The following is a 22,213-nucleotide window of genomic DNA, read 5'->3' as shown; positions in this document are numbered from 1 at the left end:
ATTTTCCCCTTCTGTCTCCAGATAATCTTGGTCTCTTCCATAGTTCCCCTTTTCAACCAGCCTTCACATTTGGGCATACTATATTTGGTTGTCTCTTAACATACTTCTTTAGCACCATTTATCTACATGCATAATTTCCATCTAACCCACATACTGATGTGACTTCAAAGTTTACATCTCCAATTAGATCTGTACCCAATTGCCCATATTCCATTTGTCTTCCAAACCTCTGCCTTAATGTTTCATAGGCACATCGAAGTTAATATGCCTCAACACAAATATGTGATGGTGCCATGAAAAACTTTATCTGCATTTTGTATTACCCATATCAGAAAATTCATAAGATCATTTAAAACAATTGGCCATGCTGTTTATAACTCCTTGCTGTGATAGCCAATTGGGCATGAAGCTTTTTGACTGTCTTCTACATATATCTTGTATCTGTCCATTCTTGTCTACCTCCACACTGATTGCCTAACTCAGTCTCTCATCCACCTTAATTTTTGGTCAACAGATCAGTCTTTTTTAAAATTTATAAATCATGTTTATTCTATTTCAGTTGTCTCAATTTTCCTCCCTTTAACCTCCTTCACCCATCCCACCCCACCCCCTGCTCCCACAGTCAGTTTCCACTCTGTTGTCCGTGTCCATGGGTCATTCATACCTGTTCCTTGTCTAGTCCCTTCCCCTTCTTTCCATCATTGCCCTTTTTCCCATCCCTTCTGGTCAGTTTCAGTCTGCTCCATGTTTCTGTGCCTCTGGTTTATTTTGCTCGTTAGTTTATTTTGTTGAATAGAGTCCACTTATAGGTGAAATCATATGCTATTTGTTTTTCATCAGCTGGCTTATTTCACTTAGCTGAATATTCTCCAGTTCCATCCATGTTGTCACAAAAGGTAGTGGTTCCATCTCTCTCTTTTTCTTTCTTAAATAAGGATTGATTTTATTTACTTTTTTAAATGTCAAAGTTAATTATAAAATAGTAAAAAAAATTTAAAACCATTATAAAGTCTCAGCAATTAAAACAACATGACACCATCACAGAAATAATCAAGTAGATCAATGAAATATAATGAGCATTCTAGAGACAAATGTATGTATCTCTCTAACAATATAATATATGATTAAGTTGCTATTTCAAATCAATGGGGAAAATAAGGCTTATTCAACAAATGAGGTGCATGGACCACTATTATTTGAAATAAAACAAATATAGAGCACTATTTCACACATTATAAAAAGGTTCAGGTAAGTTAAAAATCAATATGTAGAATCTAAGGACTTTTAGAAGAAAATAAAACTAATATTTTTCATGACCTGAAGTAAAATATTCAAATCCAGAAGCTATAAAGTAAATATTGACAACATGACTATATTAAACATTTAACTATATAGTAATATACATATAAAAAGGTTAAAGGACAAGGAATAAAATAGGAAAGTATTTGCAACACATCTAAAACATGGTTAATAGGTTTTTCTTTTTTTTGAAAAAAGATCTACAAACCGCTAATTAATAAATGGATAAAGAATACCAAAAAGTCATTTAAAGCTTTTTTTTAAATAATAGAAGTAGGCAAGAAATATACTAAAACAGGTTTAGTTTCAACAAATAGTAAAGGAACAATTAAAATAACATCATTATCACAATCAGATTAATGAGTATTGAAAATATTGGTAATACCAAGTTTTGCCAGCTCTGAAAAAAACTGGGTATTCATAGAAACTTTTTCTGCATTTTAAAGCAGTCCCTTTAGCATATTTTACAGTGCTGGTTTGGTGGAGGTGTATTCTTTTAGGCTTCTTTTGTTTGGGAAACTCCTTATTTCACCTTTCATTTTAATTGAGAGCCTTGCTGGGTAGAGCAGTCTTGGTTGCAGACCTTTGCTTTTCATGACTTGGGATATTTCTTGCTATTCCCTTCTGGCTTGCAGTGTTTCTGTTGAGAAGTCAGCTGCTAGCCCTAGCGGAGCTCCCTTATATGTTACTATGTCTTTCTCCCTTGCTGCCTTTAGGATTCTCTGTTTGTCTTTGATATTTGCCATTTTCATGATGATGTGTCTTGGAGTGGGCCTCTTTGGGTTCCTCTTGAATGGGACCCTCTGTGCCTCCTGGACTTGTGCAACATTTTCTCTCCTCCAATTAAGGAAGTTTTCCATCATTACTTTTTCAAACGGGTTCTCTATCCCTTGCTCCTCCTCTTCTCCTTCTGGTATCCCTATTATAAGGATATTATTACATTTCAGGTTGTCCTGCATTTCTGTAAATGCTTCTTTGTGCTTTTTGAGTCTTTTTTCATTTTCTTGCTCTTTCTGGGAGCTTTTTTCTACCTTATCCTCCATCTTGCTGATTCGATCCTCTTCTTCATCTAGCCTGCGTTTGATTCCTTCTACTGTGTTCTTCAATTCAGAAATTATATTCTTCATTTCGTCTTGTCTCTTATTGATAGTTTCTGTGTCCTTTTTCATGCTGTTATAGTGTGCAGTAAGTTCCTCGTAGTTTCCCTGCAGATTTTTGTAATTCTCTCTGGGCTCACTGAGCTCAATGAGCTTCCTTAGAACCATTGTTTGGAACTCAATATCTGATAGTTTACTTCCTTCTTTTTCATGTAATTCTCTTTCCGGGGATTCTTCCTTTCCCTTTGAGTGAGGGGTATTTTTTTTTTTTTTGTCTTCCCATTATTTGTGAGACTCTTTTCTTTTGCTTCTGCTTCTTAAGTTGATCTGTCTTGATTTCCTGACTTCGTGGTGGGAACCTCTGTGGTTGGAGACCACTGTTTTTACTTTCTGGATCTTCCTCTGATGATGTCAGATGTTGACCCTGTCTGACCTTAGGAAGTGTGTTGGAAACTTCCAGTAATTCACTGTTTGTGGCTGTCTCCTTCAGCTGTTAATCTAGTCACTCTGCACTCAGCAGGCCGCCTTAGACAGCTCAGGGCAGGGCCGAGTCCCTCCTGGGGGCGGGGTTATTGGGTCCTCTCACGCTGCTTCCATATGGGGGAGGAGTCCACACTAGGATCCTGCTGGCTACTGTCTTTGTTCTCTCCCTTAAGCCTCCATGTCCAGTGTGTCCTCAGGTGTCACCAGACCTCTCTGCACCCCCTTTAGCCAGGGATATACTGTCTGTGGCTGCCACTCTGCACTAAGTAGGAGGCTTAGACAGCACAGGGTGTGGTGGAATCCCACCTGGGGGTGGAGCCATTGGGGTCCTCTGACGCTGCTGCTGCTCAGGGGGCGTGGTCTCTGCCAGACCAAGATGGCTGCTGCCGCATGTGGGATGAGTCAGCACCAAGATTCCGCCAGCTACTCTCTCAGTTCTCTCCCCAAAGCCTCCTTCCCCAGTCTCTCCTCAGGCATCTCTAGCCCACTCTGCCCCCGCCTTTGCTGGAGACCAGTGTAAGTGGCTGCAAATAAAAATTTATGCATTGGCCCTTTAAACGGTTCTTTGCATTTCCAGCTGCCTGTCTCTGGCTTTTCGCAGCTAGCTGTTTTCTGTGTATTTTTTAGGCTCCGGTGCTGTGGGCTAGAGATCCCTGCTTTTGGTTTAGACTCTGGTCTTCTCAGGAGGATCCAACTGGCCATTTCAATATCCTTCTCGTGCTGCCACCCATGGGCACCCCACCCACCTTTTTGAGTCTGTACCGCACTCCTTACCAGTTAGATTGTGCTAAAGCTCATTCTTCTGTCTCCGAGGTTACAAGCCTCCTCTCTCGCTCTTGTTCAGTTGTTAGTTCCAGGTGATTTCTCCACAATTTAGTTGTAATTCCAGGTTGGTCCTGGGAAGAGGTCAGTGCGATTTCCACTCACTCCTCTGCCATCTTGATTCTCCCAGATCAGTCTTTTTGTGTCCATTCTTCCTCACTTTCCAATCCATTGTTATCTTCCAATAATGAATTGTGAATATATGAATCCCTTGCTTAAGGATATTAAATGATTTATTATTGTCTAAAAAGATAAATTACAAAACTTCTTAGTATGACATTCAAGGTCTTTCATAACCTAGTCTCCTACTATCTCTGAATTTCAAAGCCTGTGATCCAGCCATCATATTAGCAATACTTTGCCCCCAAGCCAGACTGTTTTATGATTCTATGCCTTTTATATGCAGTGCCTCCTTTCACCTTCTCTGTTTGCCCAGGAAACTTGTAGTTATCCTAGGAGGCCTACTTCAAGTATTTCTTACTATGTGGTAGTTTCTCATTTAACTGGAGCAACCGCACCAGAGCTCAGTGCCACCTCTATATATGTTTTCAAACATCTATTATCCAGTACTCCTCCTACTACTTTGCAATAAATTTTCCTTTGTTAGATTTTAAGTTACTTTTAGACCAGAGATTTGTTTTACTTACCTCTATAGCCCTGTGCCTCATTCATTCCTAGAACTAGCACTCAATACCCAGTATACATTTGGATATGCTTTTACTTTTCGGGGCTCAGTGAATTGGTGTTGATAAACTAATATAATTTCTGGTTTTCAAAGCATGTTTACATGCTTCATTTCATGTGGCCTTTATTTTTCACTGAGCTCTTCCTATGTTGGATTTTTCAGACCACAGTTTCTGCCTGGGACTGAGCAGAGTGGAGTGGCTGAAAAGGAACCAAAGGTGTGCCCAGGTCTCGCTGGGTGATAGCGTCACCAGCTCGTCATATCCTTCCTCTGGTGGGGCTACCCTCTCTTCTCCTCACATGTCCATTATGTCTTGCTATTTTTCTCTATTCTCTTCTGAAAAAAATAACTTTTCTGCTTTCAGGAAATAATCTGATAAGTTAATCAATACAGAGGTAAATGATTAAACTCTCAAAAGCACTGCAGTAAGGCAACCAACAGACAGCAGCTTTCCCCCAGATTTTCTTTCTACAGCACCATGTTGCTTAGTTCCCTGAATTGAAAATATATAGTAATTTTAAAATATAATATTCAATATCAATCTATTGAATCTTACTGGAACCTTGATATGGATTACTTTATTGTATTATCTTAGTCAGCAAAACCCTGAGAAAATGCCCATCTGAGCAGGGAGATTTTGGGAATTAGAAACAGGAACTGTCTATAAGGTCTGGCCAAAATGGGAGTGATGGGTGATTTGGGAGCAGAGGAATTAACTGGCATTTTGGGCAGTTGTAAGAGGTGCTGAAAAGGGAAGGAAGAAACATAAAGAAGAGAATGGTGATTCATTTAATACTTTTATTGAATTTTAGTATGGACCACACACCAGGGCTGGTAAAATATAATGCAATGATTCTGTATTGCAGAAACTCATTATCTTGTGGGTAAAGAAGATACTGAAAGCCACAAAGCAGTATTTTAAGTACAATGGCAGAGGTTAAATAAAATATGCTCTTGGAACACAGATGTGAGAGCAACTAACTTAGGAGAAAGGGCCAGCAAGTTGGGGAAGCTGAAGAGAGAAGGTAATATTTGATTTCTTTCTGTGAGTGGGTAAATTATATTTTCCAGATGGAGAAGAGGAGAAAGAACATTCTAGGGAGGAAAGATGTGGCAAAGAGATTCATTTAACCACTACTTATTGGGCACCTACGATGGGCCAAGTTCTTTTTCAGTTGCTAGGATATATCAGTGAATGAACAGACAAGATTTCATGTTCATGCAGCTCACGTTCTAGTTGAAGAGACAGAAAATAATTAAGAAGAATAATTAAAACATCGAGTAAGCCACAGAAGTGGTGAAGAGATAGACTAAAGCAGGAATGAGAGACATGAGACATTGGGAAGAGGACTGGCATGTTACTTGGGGTGACCAAGGAGGCCTCCCTGAGAGAGTGACTTGTGAGGAAAGGTTTGAGGAAGTAAGGGAGCCAATCACAATGACATCAGGTGTAAGAATGCTTTGAGAAGACTAAACTGCAAGAGCAAAGGCCTGAACTAGGGGTGGCCATGGAGTCTTTGAGAGATAGAAGGTAAGTCAGAATGACAAGAATGAAAAGATGAGTGGGGACTCGTCAGAAACGAGACCCGAGAGCTAAGGAGAAAGCAGATCCTCGGGTGCCCTGCAGACCACAAAACGGATGTTAGCTTTCACCCTGAGCAGGACAGAGAGCCACTAGAGAAGTGGAACAGAGGAGAAATACATACTCACATAGATTTTGACAGAGCCACACTGGCTGTTAGGGTGAGTAATAAATTCAGGAGTTAAGAACAGAGTCAGAAGCACTATTTAGGAGGCTATTTTATAATTCAGGTGAGAGATGGTATAGACCAAAACCAGATTAGTGGCAGTGGAGGTGGTAAAAAGTAGCCAAATTCTTGATTTATTATGAAGGTGAGCCACAGAAATTTATGGTACTTTGGATTAGAGGTGTGAGAGAGGACAGAATTGAGAATAGCTCTAAGTTTTTAAGCTAAGCCAGTTGCCATACATTGAGAAAAGACATTTTGAGAAAAACAACAGGAGCTCAGTTTTGGACATGTTAAGTGGAGCTTCCTCTTGAACATACAACTGGTGATGTTCACTAGGCAGTTTTGGATGTATGGGGAGAGATTCAGGCTAAAGATACAATATTGAGAGTCACCAAATATATTGAAAGTAATCAGTACCAGATAGATAGCATTCAATGTAGTAAATCTAGAAGAGTTTATGTAGATCATAGATGAAATTATAGAGGGAATAAGTGTGGAGTATAAGAAAGAAGGCATTCTAGAACATTCCCTCTGGGGGAATCTAACATTTAAAATTCATAGAGATAAGGACCTCCTAGGAGAAGAAAATGTGTAAGTACAGCCAGAAATGGAGCAGTAATACAAAAATTGTGTGTTGTCATGAAGGCAAGAATCTGACATATTTTGAGGAGTTTTCACTTATATAAGCTACTGATAAGTAAACAAAGATGAGGACTGAAAAATGACCTGTGGATACAGCAGCGTGGAAGTTATTTGGTTGCCTGTGAAGAGCTTTTTCAATGGAGTGGTAGGGACAAAAACTTTATTGAAGTGTTTAAGAAAGAATGGAAGCACATAAAAATAGGTGTTCAATATCATTAGTCATCAGGGAAGTGCATCAAAACCACAATGATCCACTACTTTACTACCAATAAGAAAGCTATAATAAAAAAGACAGATAATAACATGAATTGGGAAGGAGAAGTTTCAGAGACATTGAAACCCTCACACAGTGCTGGTGGGAAGGCAAAATGATGCTGGCACTTTGGAAAACAGCCTGGCAATTCCTCAGAAAGTTACACATGGGACTACCAAATGACCCAATAATTTTGTTTCTAGTATGTACTGAAGAGAAATAAAGTACATATCTATGCAAAAACTTGTACATGAGTATATATTCATGATAGTCAAAAAGTGGAAGCAATCTAAACCACCATAACTCATGAGTGGACAAATAAAATATAGTACATTTTTTAAAAAATTGTTGTTCAGTAACAGTTGTCCTCATCCCCCTCCCCCGCCTTTCCTCTCCCCTGCCCTACGCACTCCCACCTCCCACATTCAACCCTCCCGCACCCCTGTTGTCTCTGCTCATGGGTCCTTTATGTTCCTTGACTTGAGCCTTCTCTTTTTCTACCCTATTACCCACTCCCTCCTCTCCTCTAGTTACTGTCAGTTTGTTCTTTATTTTCATGTCTCTGGTTCTATTTTGCCTGCTTTTTTTTTGGCTTTTAGGTTCTACTTATAGGTGAGATCATATGGTGTTTGCCTTTCACTGCCTGGTTCATTTCACTTAGCATAATGCTCTCCAGTTCCATCCATGCTGTAACGAAGGGTAGGAGCTCCTTCTTTCTTTCTGCTGTGCAGTATTCCACTGAGTAAATGTACCATGGTTTTTTTGATCCACTCATTACTGATGGGCACTCAGGCTGTTTCCAGCACTTGGCTATTATAAATTGTGCTGCTATGAACATTGGGGTTCACAGGTTCTTTTGAGTTAGTATAATCAGGATTCTTAGGGTATAATCACAGAAGTAGAATTGCTGGGTCAAATGGCAGTTCCATTTTTAGTTTTCTGAGGAAATTCCATATTGTTTTCCGCAGCAGCTGTACCAGTCTGCATTCCCACCAACAGTGTACTAGGGTTCCCTTTTCTCCACAGCCTTGCCAGCACTTGCTGTTTGTTGATTTGTTCATGATGGCCATTCTGACCAGTGTGAAGTAGTATCTCATTGTAGTTTTAATTTGCATCTCTCTGATGGCTAGTGATGCTGAGCCTTCTTTCATTTGTCTCTGGGCCCTCTGTGTGTCCTCTTTGAAGAAGTGTCTGTTCAGATCCTTTGCCCATTTTTAAATTGAATTGTTTGTTTTTCTGGTATGGAGTTATATGAGTTCTTTATATATTTTGGAGATCAAACCCTTGTAATACATATTTTCAATGGACATTATTTTAGCAATTAAGAAACAAATTACTGATACATGACAATGTAGATGAACTTGAGAACATGTTAAGTAAAAGAATCTGATCACGAAAGACCACATTTTGATTTCTGTTTATACAAAAAGTCCAGAATAGTTAAATCTACAGGAATGAAAGGTAGATTAATGGTTTCCCTGGGTCTGGAGGAGAGGAGACAGAGGGGAATAGGGAATGACTGCTACTTTCCAGGATGTTGCTTTTTGGAGTAATTAAAAATATTCTGAAATTAGATTGTGCTAATCATTGCATAGTACTGTGAATGCTGACACCATTGAATTGTAGACATTAAATGGGTAAATTTTATGGTATTGAATTATATTTCAAGAAAGAAAGTGGGAAGATAGATATTCGAAAGCACTAGTAGGGAATGCTTTCAAAAAGTCATACTCTGAGAGGAGAAAAGGCAGTAGTTAGAGAGGGACATTAGATTCAGAAAGAATCTTTTTTTAAAATCAGAGAAATATCAGCGTATTTTATGGTGTGGCAATGATGTAATGTAAAGGGAAAGTTTGATGATGCAGGAGAGGGAGGGAACGGGAGAAGACTTAATAGAGCAGTGTCTTTGAGTAGGCAATGAAAAATGGAGATTTTGTGCTTAGGTGGAGGGATTTGCCCTGTTGGTAGTATGGACAGTTTCCCCACAATAATAACATAGAAAGTAGAGTATATTAAATCTGATTCTGGCAGATAGGTAGATTTGATATTGGAGCTTTTGAAAATTCTATTCTAATTTTTTTTTTTTTCCCATTACAGTGGGAAATATGTTCAACCAGCTGAGAGTGAAGCTGTAGAAGAAGTTGTGGAATACTAGAGGAGAAAATCTAAACTAATTGTCCTGGAGAGTGAAAAAATAGATTAGGAAAGAAAATAATGGCTTCTGAGGAGTGTCAAGGACCCACCTGTGGTATAGTGAGCATTAACGTAACATGAGGCCGGCCGGCATGCTGGAGTTCTTTTTCCAGTTATTTTCAGTTGCATGGTTCAGGCTTGGAGAAAGTAAGAGTTGGATTTAGCTAGGTCTTGATATTGCCTGGTTAGACTGGGTTCTGAGAAAACAGACTCTAAGATAGATTTGTGTACAGGAAGTTTATTGAGAAGTACTCTCAGAAGTAACACCTGTAAAGGAGGGAGGGCAGGAGGACGGGGCATGAGAGAGGTTGAACAGAATTGCAGTTTTAGCAGAGATTTGAGACAATTCTATGGGGAGATGTGGAGCTGGGACATCAGCCTTTGGAGTTGCCTCAAATTAAGGCAAAGGAGCTAGGTATTTGTGCATCTTTGCAGATATTTATACAGAGTTTCCCAGGAGAAAAGGCACAGCCTTGGGCCAAAAAAGCTTCTTTTGGGTAAGGGGAATTCTTCAAGGACTTGGCTGTAAGATTGCACCAATCAATGCTCCTAGTAGCTGAGGTAATGAGTGCCTCGGTCCTAAAGAGAGGTAGCAGTGGCATACCACAGACTCCACTCTGGTTACTTCCATATTAGGTTTACAGATCCAGGATGGAAGCAGAGTAGGTGCAAGGTACACGTACCAGGACCAAACTGGAATCACAACTAAAATATAGAACAATCAACCTGAATGACCAACTGAAGACTAGCTGAATAAAGGTCTCAGTCAAGGGATCACAGAAGAAGTCACATTGAGACTGGTAAGAAAGATGGAGATGCAGAAAGGGGCTGGCCTCACTCCCACAAGAGGCAGCTGAGATTCTGGAGGGATATCTCAGCTTCAAAATTTCACCTAAAATGGGTGGCAGTCTCATCCCCATGCTGCCCCTTCCCCATCCCTGAGCACCAGAGCTGAGAAGAGGTGCCCATATCACACCTGGTTGTGAAAACCAGGGTGGAGTCTGTCTTCCAGAAATAAATGAGAGTACGCTAGAAACACAGGTGCCTTCTTAAAGGGCCAGTGCATAAAATCTCTTTTGAAGCCAGTCACCTTAGTCCCTGGGCGACAGAGGGCAGAGTAGGATAGACTCTGTGAGAAGAGACGGAGTTTGTGGCGCTGGGGACAAAGCTGAAGGGACAGCCACCAGGATTCCTGTGCTACGTCCTTTCCCCACATCACAGATTGTGTCTTTTGTGGGTGGACAGCTTCACTCCATATGGCATCAGGCTGGGGGATGCCATAGGCCCACTCTCTAGGCTCCCTGTCATGCCACAGGCAAAGTTTACTCCTGTTGAAGAGTCAGCTGCCTGGGCAGGTGTGTAGAGGCCTGGGGAGTCTCGGGTGGTGTCAGTGACTGAGTTGTGTGGCTCTGGTGCAGGCACCACTCCTCCTTTTTTCCCCAACCCTAAACTGCACTCCTGCTCATGGGATATCCACTAGCTGAAACATCCCTACTCTGGCAGCCCCGCCTTGCTGAGCTCGGGCTCCTGGGAACCAGGCAGAATCTGGGACAGGCTGAGTTGTGTGTCTCTAGGATGGGGGCCATTCTTCTCCCACATGCCGGTTCAATGCATAGGCCTCCCTTCACATGGCCAAATCTTGGTCTATTTCAGCCTGATAAATTCTTCTTCCCTCTCACTGACAAATTCCTGAGACTACCCCCCAACCATACCACAAATTTCTGCAGGCACCCAAGGGTTGCCAGCTAAATTTGGTATACACTGGGATTTTTTCTGAGGGGCCTTGGATCCAGCACTGTCACAGAGATTGAATTTGTTTCAATCTAATGAACATCACTTGCCTTTACTTGGTGATTCACTCAAGTACCTCCAGAGACTCTTTCAGTGACTGAGCCTCCCAGGCTAATAGCAGGAAAAGGCAGGAAAAGGTGGTCTCTGTGTGCTTTGGACATTTGCTTTTCTGCTCCTGGACTCAGTGATGGCAGAAGCCGGCCTTGATGCACAGCTTGTTTCCGCCCATGTACACTCAGGCCCAGCAGAGACAGCCACAAAATGTGGATTGCTTTGTAGCTCCAAACAGGTTGTCCAGAGCCAGGCACAGGCAGAATCTGACATTGTCCTGCACCAGAGTCCCTCCTAAAAAGACCCAGAACAAACACACATAGTGGGCAGCTTCCAGCATCACAGTAGGACAAAACAGTTTCATAAATGTCGTGTCCAAAAGAAGATCTTGACAGGAAGAAGACACTGCTGAGGTGAATTATGCTTATTGTGGTCAGGACCCACACAACAGCTTGTATACTGCAGTTAGAGTGGATCCTTAAGATCAGCCAGGCTGAAGGTTAAACCCATGCCTAAAAGGCCAATCACAATCAAGACCCAATTATAAGAGGAGGGCTCACATAGATCACAGAAGGGGCAGTCTAGGAGCACCGAGCTCAGGTGATCAAGGAGAGTGTGCTACTGGGTCTTAATAGGACACCTGCTCTGTAAGGACACCCTACCAAGACTGGAAGTCCATGACATATCTACCTAATTCTTAGAAACAAACATAAAGAGGCAGCCAAAGTAGGGAGAAAATGAAACGAGCACCAAATGAATGAACAGGAGGAATTCCCCCCCACCACATACAAAAAGCTAAGTGAAATAAAAGCAAACACTTGACCAGATATAGAGTTAAAAAATGGATATAAGGATGTACAATGAACTTAGTGAAAACTACAACAGCATGATTAAGGATATAAAAACCATGAAAGCAGTCATAAATGAAAAATATAATGTCTGAAATGAAGAATACACTAGAGGAAATGAATAGTAGGTTGAATGAAGCAGAGGATCAAATCAGCAATTTGGAATACAAGGTAGAAAAAACATCTAATCAGAGAAGCAAAAAGAAAAAATAATTTAAAAAATTAAGATAGTTTAAGGGACCTCTGGGGCAAGATAAAGTGAAACAGAATCTTCATTATAATGATACCAAAAGGAGAAGAGAGGGAGTAAAGGATAGACTACCTATTGGAAGAAATAAGGGCTGAAATTTCCCTAACCTGAAGGAGAAAGGCACACAAGTCCAGGTAGTGCAGAGAGTCCCAAGGAAAATGAACACAAAGAAAGCCACATCTAGACACGTTTTATTAAAATGGCAAAAATTAAAGGCAAAGAGAGCATCTCAAGAGGAGCAAGAGAAAGACAGTTACTTACAAGGGCACTCGCATAAGACTGTCAGGTGGCTTCTCAAAAGAAGCATTTCAGGTTAGAAAGGATTGGCACAAAATGTTCAAAGTGATGAAAAACAGGGACCTAAAACCAAGATTACTGTACACAGCAAGGCTATTATTTAAAACTGAAGAAGAAGTAAAGATCTTCCCAAACTAGAAAAAGCTAAAAGGGTTTATTACCACAAAACCTGTATTACAAGAAAAGTTAAAGGGTTTTTTTGAAGAAGGAGAAGAAGAAGAAACAGTTGAACATAGTTATAAAGAATAAAATGGCACCTTGGCTGGTGGGGCTCAGTGGACTGAGCACCAGCTTGTGAATCAAAGGGTCACTGGTTTGATTCCCAGTCAGGAGACATGCTGGGGTTACAGACCAGGTCCCCACTAGCGGGCGTGTGAGAGCCAACCACGCATTGATGTTTCTCTCCCTCTCTTTCTCCCTCCCTTCCTCTCTCTAAAAATAAATAAATAAAATCTTAAAAAAAGAATACAATGGCATTAAAGACATAAGTATCCATAATGATTCTAAATGTAAATGGTTTAAATGCTTCAATCAAAAGGCAGAGGGTAGCTGAATAGATTACATTGTGGTGATTGTGGGAGGGAGGGGGTATAAGCACATACTAATCTGATTGTGACAATGATGTTATTTTAATTGTTCCTTTATTATTTGTGGAAACTAAACCTTTTTTGTCTATTTCTTGCCTATTTCTATTATTTTTTTAAAAGCTTTAAATGACTTTTTGGTATTCTTTGTCCATTTTTTGATTAAAGGTTTGTAGAATTTTTGCCCTAAAAAACAAACAAACAAACAAAAAACCTATTAACCCTTTTTTTTAGATGTGTGGCAAATACTTTTCTATTCTACTCCTTGTCCTTTAACTTTTTTTTACATGTATATTACTATATAGTCTTAAATGTTTAATACAGTCATATTGTCAATATTTTACTTTATAGCTTCTGGGTTTGAATATGTTACTTCAGGGTAAGAAAAATATTAGTTTGTATTTTCTCTGAAAACTCCTTAGATTTTACATATTGACTTTTAACTCACCTAAATATTTCTTGTATAATGTGTGAAATAGGGCTCTATATTTGTTTTATTTCAAGTAATAGTGGTCCATGCACCTTATTTGTTGAATAAGCCTTATTTTCCCCATTGATTTGAAATATCAATTTATTACGTTGTTAGAAAGATATATACATTTGTTTCTAGAATGCTTATTATATTTCATTGATCTACTCGATTATTTCTGTGCTGGTGTCATGTTGTTTTAATTGCTGAGACTTCATAATGGATTTAAATTTTTTAATATTTTAGAATGGATTTTGACATTTAAAAATAAATAAAATCAATCTGCGAAAGAAAGAAAGAAAGAAAGAAAGAAAGAAAGAAAGAAAGAAAGAAAGAAAGAAAGAAAGAAAAGATGGAACTCCTACTTTTTGCGACATCATGGATGGAACTGGAGAATATTATAGTAAGTGAAATAAGCCAGTCAGTGACACATGCCATATGATCTCACCTATAAGTGGAATCTATTCAACAAAATAAACTAATGAACAAAATAAACCACAGGTAAGGAAATATGGAGTGGAATGAAAGTGACCAGAGCGGGTGGGAAAAGAAGATAATAGTAGAAAGAAGGGGAAGGGACTAAACAAAGAACATGTATGAATGACCCATGGACATGGACAATAGAGTGGGGATTGACTGTGGGAGTGGGGGGTGGGGGTGGGATGGTGGAGGAGGGCCAAGGGGGAAAAACTGAGGCAACTGTAGTAGAATAAACATGATTTTAAAATTAAAAAAATAAAATAAAAAAATAAAAAAGCAAAAAAGCATTAAAGCATAATTAAAATAGAGAACAAAAAGACAATAGAAATAACAATGAAACAAAAAGTTAGGTCTTTGAAAATGTGCATAATAGTGAGAAAACATTGGTTAGACTCATTAAGGAAAAAGAGAAGACAAATAAAATAAGAAATGAAAGAGCAGAAGTTATAATGAACACCTCAAAATACAAAAGATATTAGAATAATGTTATGATAGGGTGTATGTCACCAAATCTGATAAACTAGAAGAAATGGGAAAAAAACCTAGAAATATACAAACTTCCTGGACTGAACCATAAACATATTGGAAAAACTAAATATACCAATTACTAGTAAAATATTTAAAACAGGAATCAGAAATCTCCCCCCAGATCAAAAGTATGGGACCAGATGGCTTGACTGGCAAACTCTACCAAATAGTCAATGAAGATTAAATACCTCTTCCAAAATCATTTGAAAAGGTCAACTACCATGATACCAAAACCATGCAAAGAAACGCACACACACAGACAATTATAGGTTTATATCTTCGATGAGCATACATGCAAAAATTCTACTAGGTTGAATTTCCCAGTATACTAGGAAATTAAAAATAACAATATATTAAAAAGATATAGTGGGGTTCATTCCATGGATAGAAGAATAGTTCAGTGTATGCAAATCAATCAATGTCACTACCACATTAAAAACATAAATGATAAAAGTCATATGACCATAAAACAGATGCAGAAAAAGCATTTAATGAGATTTAACACCCATTTATAATTAAAACACTCAATAAAATGGAAAGTACCCATAGAAGGAAAGTACGAAAACATAATAGATGTCATATATGACGAACCCTCAGCTAATATACTCAATGGTGAAAAACTAAAAGCTTTTCTTCTACAATCAGGAAAAAGACAAGGATGCCTACCTTAACCACTCTTATTCAACATAGTACCAGAAGTCCTAACCAAAGCAATTAAACAAGAGAAAGAAATAAAAGACACCTAAATTGGGAATGAAGAAATTAAACAGTCACTCTTTGCAGATGACATGATTCTATATATAGAAAACCCTGAAGACTTCATCAAAAAGCTATGCAAAACCAATGTAAAATCCATTGCACTGTATACTAACAATAAAATATGAGAAAAAGAAAACTATTCCATTTACAATTGCAACAAAAAAGATAAAGTACTCATGAGTAAACTTATCAAAGATAGTGAAGAACCTATTACACTAAATACTACATGACATTGTGGAAAAAAATTGAAGAAGACACAAAGAAATGAACAGATATTCTATGTTCATGTATTGGAAGAATCAACATCATTTATTTATTTTTAATTATTCTTTTATTTTATTTATTTTTTTAATTTTTATTTTTTATTCAAATACATTTGTCTCCACCTTCCTGCCACCACTTTCCCTTGCTACTCTCCCCCACCTCCCTCCCTCAATCCTTCCCCACTTTGGCCTTGCCCATGGGTCCTTTATACATGTTTCTTGACGTGACCCTTCCCTTCCCTTTCCCCAGCCACTCCTCCCTCCTTCCCTCTTGACTTTTTTTCTTTTTTCTTTCAATGTTGCTGGTTATATTTTCCTTGCTTGTTTGTTTTGTTGGTTAGGTTCCACTAAGAATCAACATCATTTAAATGACCACATTAGCTAATGAACTATACAGATTTTATACAGGTTCCATCAAAATCCCATTGGTATTTTCCAAAGAACTAGAATAAAAATAATCTCTAAACACAGAACCATGAAAAATCTCAATAGCTAAAACAATCATGAGAAAAAAAGAACAAAACCAGATATCACACTCCCTGATGTTTAATTACAGAGTTACAATATCAAAAGAGTCGGGTATTGCCAGAAAAATATATTCATAGACCAATGAAACAGACCAGCATTGAGAGCACAGAAATTAACTACACACGCACACAAGGCAAATTTTTGATAAAGAGGCTAAAAATGTACAATGTATAAAAGATACCCTCTTCAATAAATGGGGTTTGGGAGGGGCAAGATGGCAGAGAGTGAACTGAAGTCACACTGACCTCCTCCCAGGACCAATCTGGAATTACAACTAAATTGTGGGGAAATCACCCAGAACAGACAACTGAACAATAGCAAGAGAGAAGCATTATAACCTCAGACAGAGAGAAGAATCAGCTTTAGTACAACCTGACTGGTAAGGAGTGTGGTGGAGACACTAGAAGGCTGGCTGGGTGCCTTCAGGCAGTAACACCAGAGGGATATTTAAATGAACAGTTGGATCCCCATGAGAAGAGTGGGTCTAAACTGTAAGCTGGGATCTCCAGCCTACAGCACCAGAGCCCCAAAAGTACACAGATAACAGCCAGCTGCGAAAAACAGCAGGGTTGCTCTCTGCCAGAGACAGGCGGATGGAGACACAAATAGCCACTTAAAGGGCCAATGCATAAATTTTTATTCACAGCCACTTACCGTGGGCTTTAGCAAGGGTGGGGACAGAGTGGCCTAGAGATGCCTGAGGGGAGACTGTGGACGGAGGCTTTGGGAAATGAACGGAGGGAGTAGCCAGTGGGATCCCAGTGCTGTCTTCCCCCCATATGGCAGCAGCCATCCTGCTCAGGCAGAGCACTACCTTCTGAGCAGCCTGAGGGGAAACAATAGTCCCTCCCCCAGGAGGGACTCTGTCCTGCCCTGTGGTGCCTAAGTCTGACTGTTGAGTGCAGAGTGACTAGATTGACAACTGAAGGAGACAGCCACAGACGGTAGATTCCGGGAAGTCTCAAACGGGCTGCCTTAGATGAGACAAAGTCAACATCTGGCATCACCAGAGACGTTCAGAAGAAAAAACCACCGGTAAATACTAGAGGCTACTGAGATGGTATCCACTGTGGTCTTCTTCATGATTTGCGATATTTTCTTTACTACATAGCTTTTTAACGTTCATTTCAGGTCCATCAAGTTTATGCATGTAAGTCATTAGATTTTATGTTAATAGTTTATTTCTCTCTTTTCTTATAATAGTCTGAATCTCTTTACAGCCTTATTATACTGGTTGATAGTGGGATTGCAGGGGGGAGTTATTTTTGCAGATGTGGTCTTGTTTCCTGGGCTTTGTAGTTTTGTTTAGTAGCATCTGTACAGAAACACACAAGATGTGGTGGGAAGAGTGGCCCTCAGTCAACCAGCTGGAGGGTAGGACCCACCAAAGAATGACCAAACAACAATCAAAATCCAATTACTTCCAGAGTAATGGCATAAAAGGCATCCAAACAGCAGCAAGTTCAGTAGATCAAGGTGACTGCTTCACTGAATCTCACAGATCTCCTACCATAGAAGTTTATACCACAAAGTCTGGAAGTCAAGACAGATCAATTTAAGAAGCAGAAGCAAAAAAGAAGAGTCTCACAAATAATGGGAAGACAAAGAAACACCCCCCTCCAACTGAAGGGAAGAGAGGAATCCCCAGAAAGAACTAAATGAAGTAGAGGCAACTAAACTATCAGATATTGAGTTCAAAACAATGGTTCCAAGGAAGCTCAATGAGCTCAGGGAACTCAGAGAGAATTACCAGAAACCACCGGGAAACCATGAGGAACTTACCGCAAAATGTATCAGCATGAAAAAGGACATAGAAACTATCAACAAGAGCCAGGAGCAAATGAAGAATACAATTTCTGAATTGAAGAACAGTGTAGAAGGAATCAAAAGCAGGCTAGATGAAGTAGATGATCAAATCAGTGAGCTGGAGGACAAGGTTGAAATTTCACTATCAACAGCAAATGAACCAGTATTAATAAGGCTGTAGAGAGATTCAGACTATTATAAGAAAGGAGAGAAGTAAACTATTAGCATAAAATCTAATGATTTAATATGCATAAAATTTATGGACCCTAAATGAACGTTAAAAAGCCATGCAGGAAATAAAATATCGCAAATCATGGGGAAGATCATGATTGATTTTGTCTCAGTAGCCTCTAGTTATACCACTGTTTTTTTCTTTCGTCTGGTGATTTCAGATGGTTACCGCTTCTAACGTTAGCCAGCCTGTTTGAGACTTCCAGGAATCTACTGTCTGTGGCTCACTCCTTTAGTCGTTATTCTAGCTACTCTGTACTAAGCAGTCAGGCTTATGCACCACAGGGCGAGGCAGAATCCCTCCTGGGGATGGAGCTATTGCTTTCCCTCAGGATGCAGGGATGTATCTCCCGTACATTTTGTGGTAAATTGGGAGAGATGTATTCTGCCTGAGCAGGATGGCTGCTGCTGATGGGGGATGACTCAGCTCTTGGATCCCAGTGGCTACTCTCTCAGCTTTCTTTCTAAAGCCTCCATCCCCAGTCTCTCCTCATGCATCTCTAGTCCACTCTGCCCCTGACTTCCTTTGCCAGAGTGCAGGGTGAGTGGCTGCTAATGAAAATTTATGCATTGGCCCTTTGAACAGCTCTGTGCATCTCCAGCTATCTGGCAGAGAGCAACCCTGCCACTTTTCACAGATGGATTTTACCTGTGTACTTTTCAGGCTCTGGTGCTCTATGGTGGGGATCCCAGCTTAGGGTTTGGACCCTACACTTCTCAGGGGGATGCAGCCAGCCACTTAAATATCTTCTTGCTGCTTTGGGTGCCACCTGTGGGCACCCAGCCAGCCCTCTCACTTCCCCTCCACATTTCCTACCACTCAGATTGTGCTGAAGCTGATTCTTTTGTCTGTCAGAGGTTATAAGGCTTGTCTCTCACTATTCTCAGTTGTGTGTTCCGGGTGATTTCTTCACAACTTAGTTGTAATTCCAGAATGGTCCTGGGAGAATATTAGTGTAACTTCCTCTCACTCCTCCACCATCTTGGATCCTCAAGGCATAAATACTTCCCACAACACTTGAAAAAAATATTTTGATAAGCAACTCACTTTGGATGCATAACAGCTAACTCATCTTTTTCTTTTTCTCCTCATCGAGGGAGCTAAACCTATGTCATCATTAGACTTTCCTTCAATTTGTGTTTGAAATTGATGAAGTTTCAGGTGTAAAGGCTTATTCGCACCTGTAGAGATTGCTGATTGTCTTTTTATTTGTTCTGACACTAACTGCATTATGAGGTTTCTAAAGATATTCTGCACCTTATTTTCCCATTGCTGTTCAGCATATGAATAGTCTGAGAATTTATTCCTGCAATATTCAGCACAGTGTAGGATATGACCATAGACCACCTTCTGGTGTTCCTGGCCACATCATACGTACCTGTCATTGGTCCACAGTGTCAACGCCTGACTTCATTTTCTTATGATATTCTATTATGTCAGACTTTTGCAAATCTAAATTTATGGCATCATTTAAATGCACACTTGAAACTAAAATTATATTTTTCTCTTTTAGATACAAGTGTGCAATCTCTACCAAAAGCAAGTAAGTTGGATTTTTCAGGCCTGTTTTTAGAAGACACAAATTCTGGGGGTCATTGGGGTTTATTCTATGAACAGCACCTACATATAAAAGTCACATCTTTTACAAGTCGGAGATAAGATTCCCACCAGTGAACCAGCTGTCAGCTGCAGTGCTACATCTTGATGAACAAATAGGCTCTGCAAGTCTCTGATTACGTCTGCTGGTTTTTTACTAACCAAGTAAGGACCTTCGGGCTGCTCACCAGCATATATTTCAAGATTTCCTGTGTAAAATACTTTTGAATTTACCATAGCAAAAATGTTTATACCATATTTACTGGGCTTGGATGGAATATACTGCTAAACTCACATTTCCCTCTAAATCCAGGTAATATTTTGTCTATTGTTACATTCTATCCCATAGAGTAACATAATTTACAATTTTCTACAAACACTGAGAAAATATCTCTCACAGACTCTAATTTGTCCATTTTCAGGCATTCTAAGTTGGTAAGTTTGACATCAAACCTGATACAATTATGAATAAATCTATATTTCCATAAAGACATTGTAAGTCCAAAAAGTTCAATGCTGCTATGATCTGCAGCCCATAAATCCTGCAAATTTAGCCTATAGCTGCCATGTAAACCAGCTAGATATGAGGCCTAAAAATGCTTTCAGTTCAGTTTTATCTATTTATTTAGCCTCTCTTTCTGGCGAAAACTAGCTCAAGATAGAATCATTGTATTTATTTGTATATAATAAGATTAGATCTAAAATAGCATTTGTGATAAAGCAGTTCCAAGTTTCATGTTCTGTCTTAGCATATTTTGCATTTGGCCAAACTAATGAAAGTTGACGCAAAATATTCTGTGGCCGTTTTCTAAGTTGTCTTCTTATTGGATTTTCCCAACATTTTGATTCGTTATCCTTCCCCCCCCCCAAAAAAAATACCCTTCATTCATGTCTAATTCATCTTCCCTTTCTTCACTAGGAATATCTTGCTTGGTATCTGGATCTTCTGGATGAACCTCCACATAATCTTCATCTTCTAAATCACTTTCATTTTCACATTTGGCTCTCTTATTCTCATCATCAGACTGAGTACCATTTGCTAAAGTTCTTCAACATCTCTTGGATGACTGAATGATGTATTTTCCCAGCCATTTTCAGCAGTAAGTGAAAAAAAAAAAGATAACACTGACTTTGATGTTCACAAACGAAGCAAAATAAAACAAAACAAAAAACTATACCACACTGACTTTGGAGTTTGTGGTATCTTTCAATACAATTCACTTACTATCAAACATCACACATCCTTACAAAATGTGTTATAGCCAGGCTGATGGATTAAATGTTATGGCTTAACATTAGTCACATACAAACACATCCCTAGTCATGACCTTGGACCTATGCACGTGATGTACGTAACAATATTTAAAAGTTTGTATGGCTCAGATCAGCCATGACCTCTGCAGGCCTAAAGGAATTGTGACAAAAGGAGACTAGATTTTGGATGGTGAGCACACAATGCAATAAAGAGATGATGTATCATAAAACTGTACACCTGAATCTTATATAATATTATTAACCCATGTCACCCCAATAAATTTAATAAAAAAACACACTTGCCATATGAGAGGCTGTCTGAATACCATGTGTATCTAGCAAATATCCTACATCTGGCAAGGTAGTTGGGGTTGCTACTCAGCCAGACTGTTACACATCACTGCCACCCACCACAACCCATCTGTTTTCTTTTTCCCCACAGTGGCCAGAATGCGGAACTACGTGAAATATGACAGGGTAGATCCACCTTGCATTCTTCAGGTCTCGAGGGTGTGTTATCTCTGCCATTGCTCCCTGGGATAAAAATATTGTTTTGATTTACTATCTTAGCCAAAGGATACAATTTAAAGGATTCTTCTTGGGTTTCTCACTAGTTAACTGTTGTTCCACAGTCCCAGGAACCAATGTTTACATTTTTCCACTCAAAGTTATCAAGTATGTTCATTGTGATTATATATTTGGATATCAGAGAAATGATCCCTGGGTAGGTCTGTGAATAATTGGGTCCACTGTAATTTGGACGTGGCACAAGATTCCATGTATCAACTGGTTCCCAAACTCCCACCTTTAACAGGGTGACCACAAGGTCTTTCAACGTGTCCTCAAAATACCTAGTGAATATATTTTTCTTAATAAATGATTTTCTATTTCATTGACTCCTGAAATGATAGCAAAATTATTTTTATATATACTTGCTGTGTTCTATAAACTTTTTTTCATGGGTACTCAGGCTCTCCTGAAATCAGTAAGTTCTGGAGCTGTTCCAAGAAATGCTCAAAGGATTTTGACTTAAAATTTGTTTTTAAATTATTATTTTTTTGTTTTTTTTATTACAGTTGACATACAATATTACATTATTTCGGGTGTACAACATATATAACCTACAAAGTGATCCTCCTGATGAATCTAGTGCTCACCTCACACCATACATAGTTATTATAATATTATTGACTATATTCCCTATGCTGTAATTTATACCCTTGTCACTATTTTTGTTATTTTTAAATTTCAT

General features: G+C 39.2%; 1 long non-coding RNA gene across 1 annotated transcript; it reads left to right on the top strand.

Annotated features, from left to right (window-relative positions):
• Positions 1-13,840: 13,840 nt before the first annotated feature.
• Positions 13,841-20,830, top strand: LOC129081788 (uncharacterized). The gene is made up of 3 exons (XR_008530336.1): positions 13,841-13,918; positions 19,625-19,654; positions 20,627-20,830. It is a non-coding gene; the product is annotated as an uncharacterized LOC129081788 (long non-coding RNA).
• The last annotated feature ends 1,383 nt before the right edge of the window (positions 20,831-22,213 follow it).

The sequence above is a fragment of the Pteronotus mesoamericanus genome, unplaced genomic scaffold (assembly GCF_021234165.1).
Source record: "Pteronotus mesoamericanus isolate MK-2021 breed Mesoamerican mustached bat unplaced genomic scaffold, CSHL_Meso_final contig_123, whole genome shotgun sequence".
Lineage (NCBI taxonomy): Eukaryota > Metazoa > Chordata > Mammalia > Chiroptera > Mormoopidae > Pteronotus > Pteronotus mesoamericanus.
This window is presented reverse-complemented; position numbering and strand designations above follow the sequence as displayed.